At 33.5% G+C, this 5,000-nt stretch overlaps 2 non-coding genes across 2 annotated transcripts; both read left to right on the top strand.

Moving 5' to 3' along the window:
- Positions 1-701: 701 nt before the first annotated feature.
- TRNAE-CUC (transfer RNA glutamic acid (anticodon CUC)) lies at positions 702-773 on the top strand. Its single transcript has one exon. It is a non-coding gene; the product is annotated as a tRNA-Glu (tRNA).
- Positions 774-2,217: 1,444 nt separating this feature from the next.
- Positions 2,218-2,289, top strand: TRNAE-CUC (transfer RNA glutamic acid (anticodon CUC)). The gene has a single exon. It is a non-coding gene; the product is annotated as a tRNA-Glu (tRNA).
- Positions 2,290-5,000: the final 2,711 nt, after the last annotated feature.

Here is a 5,000-nt window from a genome sequence, read left to right as displayed (position 1 = left end):
GTTATAAAGAAATACTCACGATATTTCAAACTGTCCATAACAATACGAATGCAGTATAAAATTGAATGCATTGTAAATTTGCAAAGGGTATAAAAGCTCATTAAGATTTCATGATTACAAATGCTGTGGCACCACCTCGCTTTTTCCACGCGGTTGTTCTGGATTAGACAAGGGCATCCGTAGTTCTTTTTTATTGGGGGGAGGAAAGGGGGGGGGGGTCTAGTGTACAATTAAGGTGTTAAATTTACCAGAAAAAAAGAGCATTGGGCATACAATGCGCTTCTATTAACTCTGAGGGTGTAAATCTTACCGTAGTAGTAGAATAATTTTCCGATAAAAAAGGGCATACTAGAGGGGCCCAGCACTATACTTTATAATGCAATTGTAAACTGTTAACAAATATCGCTTTTATCTTACTCACAGCCAGTCTGATTTAATTATATAATCACGTGTTTTTTTTTTTATCTGAGATTCGAAGAACTTGATAAAATCGGAACTTCACTTCTTTTATTTACTTTTTTTTTTTTTTTTTTTTTTGAGAAGTTGAGAAATCTCAAATTTGCCGACAAAGTGGACAAAATTTCCGATAGAAATTCCAAGGAGAAGAATGACGCCTCCATAGATATAATCTTATAATGAGAGAGTCAATCTAATACTTGAAATGTAAATTCTATTTTCATCAGAGTATCCTTATATATAAATTCCGTGTGGTCTAGTGGCTAGGATACGTGGCTCTCACCCACGAGGCCCGGGTTCGATTCCCGGCACGGGAAGATCGCATAATTATTATTATTTTTTTTTAGATGATCAGAGTGATACGATAAATGTTTATTTTGAAAGTGCAATGAATCTCATGCTAAAATTAGCAATCTGAGCTTGGTTTGATTTCCATCTTGAAGTTGCCTTTTTCGCATGACTGAGTTTTGAAAAATTAAGTTTGAATATCGTTAAACGAAAACAATCTGAAATACATAGTAAATAAAACATCAGCATGATTTTCTGTGTTTTGATGTTAATATGGACTTGTGGATAGGGCATTCCAGTTCAGTCTATATATCGTGTGGTAGGAAGTACTTTTTATTTTTTTTTAATGAAGCGATGAGCATAATATCTTCAATATTTATACATCTATCTATCTAACTTATTCAAACAGTTGAGGTAAATATTAATCATAATCTAGAATTATGATTATTAGAATTATTATTATCATGCCACAAATTGAAAGGAAAAACTCGCAACGTTTCGAACTTTTAAAGAAAGTTCCTCATCAGGCGTAAGCAATCCAAAAATGAATGAATGTTTTATTGATTCTCTTATGTGCACGTTACTGTGTCTGTGTTTTTTTTGTGATTCAAGCTTCATAATCTTAACCTGGTGGTGGGTGGGTGGGGGGGGGGGTAATATTAAGAGGAGGGGGGGGGGGAGGAGCAGAGCCCAGGGAATAAAGTGGGAAACTTTCCTGATTCTTTGTAATTCTCTTAACAAGCCGGTCACCCGTGTCCAGAAAGGAAATCCTTAAAAAAAAAATATCGGCATTTTCAGAGATATATGCCGAAAACAAGGACTATTTACTACAGGGGGCGTGGAAGCAAGGGGGGGAGGGGGGGTAAAAAGATAGACACAACAGTCGAAAAATTTATTCTGAGTGATTTTGTGAGATGTCGACATTTTCTATATACTGAGAGAAGGGAACCAAGAGAAATAATGTACTTAATATATTGCATTGTAATACCAATGAACGGATGGGAAGAAAGGATAAGGTTGATAAAGTAGAATGAATAGAAAAGATAAAAAAAAGAGAAAAGGAAAAGAGACAGGGATGAGAAAAGGGAAGTAAAGAGAAAAATATTTTTGTAAAAAATATTTATAACAATTTCTATCTATCTATCTATCTATCTGCACACACAGACACACACACACACACACACACACACACACACACACGCGCACGCACACACACACATATATATATATATATATATATATATATATATATATATATATATATATATATATATATATATATATATATATATATATATATATATATATATATATATTGAGAAATCTCAAATTTGCCGACAAAGTGGACAAAATTTCCGATAGAAATTCCAAGGAGAAGAATGACGCCTCCATAGATATAATTTTATAATTAGAGAGTCAATCTAATACTTGAAATGTAAATTCTATTTTATTCAGAGTATCCTTATATATAGATCCCGTGTGGTCTAGTGGCTAGGATACGTGGCTCTCACCCACGAGGCCCGGGTTCGATTCCCGGCACGGGAAGATCGCATAATTATTATTGTTTTTTTTTTTTTTTTGATGATCAGAGTGATATGATAAATGTTTATTTTGAAAGTGCAATGAATCTCATGCTAAAATGAGCAATCTGAGCTTGGTTTGATTTCCATCTTGAAGTTGCCTTTTCGCGTGACTGAAAGTTTTGAAAAATTGAGTTTGAATATCATTGAACTAGAACACTCTGGAATACATAGTAAATAAAACATCAGCATGATTTTCTGTGTTTTGATGTTAATATGGACTTATGGATAGGGCATTCCAATTTAGTCTATATATCGTGTGGTAGGAAGTACTTTCTTGTTTAGCTTCTCTTGTGGAAAGATACATTTTTTTTTTTTTAATGAAGCGATGAGCATAATATCTTCAATATTTATACATCTATCTATCTAACTTATTGAAACAGTTGAGATAAATGTTAATCATAATCTAGAATTATTATGAATCTAGACTAGACATTCAATGAATAATATTCCGACCTTGGGGAAACAAACTTCATAATAAATAAAACACAAATTGAAAGGAAAAACTCGCAACGTTTCGAACTTTTAAAGAAAGTTCCTCATCAGGCGAAAGCAATCCAAAAATGAATGAATGTTTTATTAATTCTCTTATGTGCACGTTACTGTGTTTGTGTTTTTTTTTTGTGATTCAAGCTTCATAATCTTAATCTTAACCTGGTGGTGGTAGTGGTGGGGGAGGGGGGGTAATTTTAAGGAGGTGGGGGGGGGGGGGGGGGGCGGAGCCCAGGGAATAAAGTGGGAAACTTCCCTGATTCTTTGTAATTCTCTTAACAAGCCGGTCACCCGTGTCCAGAAAGGAAATCCTTAAAAATATCGGCATTTTCAGAGATATATGCCGAAAAAAGCACTATTTACTACAAGGGGCGTGGAAGCAAGGGGGGAAGGGGGGGGGGGGGTAAAAAGATAGACACAACATTCGAAAAATTTATTCTGAGTGATTTTGTGAGATGTCGACATTTTCTATATACTGAGAGAAGGGAACCAAGAGAAATAATGTACTTAATATATTGGATTGTAATACCAATGAACGGATGGGAAGAAAGGATAAGGTTGATAAAGTAGAATGAATAGAAAAGAGAAAAAAAAAGAGAAAAGGAAAAGAGACAGGGATGAGAAAAGGGAAGTAAAGAGAAAAATATTACTGTGAAAAAAATATTCATAACAAATATTTATCTATCTATCTATCTACACACACAGACACACACACACACACACACACACGCACACGCACACACACACACACATACACGTACACATACGCATACACATACACATACACATACACACACACACACACACACACATATATATATATATGTATATATATATATATATATATATATATATATATATATATGTATATATATATATATATATATATATATACAAATATTGATTGTTGAATTAATTACTAATGATAAGTAGATTGCTTATCAAAATTCTTCCACGAAATTTACAAACCTTTTACAAGGACATTTCACAATCATGATTGCTATGGTATCATGTTCCTTTTCACACGTGGTTGGCATCAAAGAAGAAGAAGAAGAAAAACAATTGCGTGGACAAACATACATCATAAAACAGAACCATAGTAAGAACGAAATATGTTAATGTCATTTCGAACTTTTTTTTAAAAGTTCTCTGGATGTAGGATATTGAAATTCCAATTTTTTTATCTGAGATTCGAAGAACTTGATAAAATCGAAACTTCATTTCTTTTATTTGGTTCTTTTCTATGGATGTGTTTTATTCTACTTAATTGTTTTCATGAAAAGGTGAGGGTGGGGGGGGGGAGGGGTGTAACCAAGCTTCTGATTATCAAACTAGGCCTATTTCTTCCCTTATTTGGCGAAAAAGGGGAATACAATTTGCTGAAAGAAAATGTATTTGGTTAGCAGTCCTAGATATCTCGTTGAAGGTGTGTAGTTCTCAAAATTTTCCTACAGAGGGAGCCATGAAGGAGGGGGGGGGGGGGCAGGTCTGTTTTAGAAAAAAATATATTTTCGGGGATTTTGGTCTCAAATCGGTCGAAATAAAAAAGGCAAAATTTCTGCCAGAAAGAACATATCATTACACGGTGTGGTAGTTCCCTTGAAAGTTAATTGTAATTAGGGAGAAAAATTAAGGAGAAAAAATGATAAGATTCCTGATCGATAGATGTTCCTCTTCGTTTTATCACAGTCAGTCCTACAATTGTATTTATAAAATTAAAAAATGCGAATTTCAGTAGTCTTAATTTCACGAATAATAAAACAGAACTAATAAAGATTCGCTGAATATGCTTTATTATAATTACATTATGGTCATAACACGATTCCGAAATTCAGTCGACTAAGTATGCTAGAAGTGTTCCATGGGCTAAATAGGTTTAGAAGCCACTGATCTAAACTAAAGAATGAAATAGTCCATCATAATTCATCTATCTTAAAAGACATGTTAGGCGCATAGACATCTATTTATCTATATATCCGACGCACTTATCTAAGAAACGGAGCTGAAAACTAAATACATACAAGAATCCAAAAGTTTTTATTTTCGTTATGGGATATCGTCATTTTTCTTATATAGCAAAGGAAAGGATTTTTAAAAATGTATTTAATATATTGAGTTTTTAAAGATCAGCATTCATTATAAGTATAGACAAAGGAAGCAAAAGGATGAAGTAGATAAGAAAGA

The sequence above is a fragment of the Penaeus japonicus genome, unplaced genomic scaffold (assembly GCF_977035675.1).
Source record: "Penaeus japonicus unplaced genomic scaffold, GWHDUDI00000001_assembly GWHDUDI00000011, whole genome shotgun sequence".
Lineage (NCBI taxonomy): Eukaryota > Metazoa > Arthropoda > Malacostraca > Decapoda > Penaeidae > Penaeus > Penaeus japonicus.
This window is presented reverse-complemented; position numbering and strand designations above follow the sequence as displayed.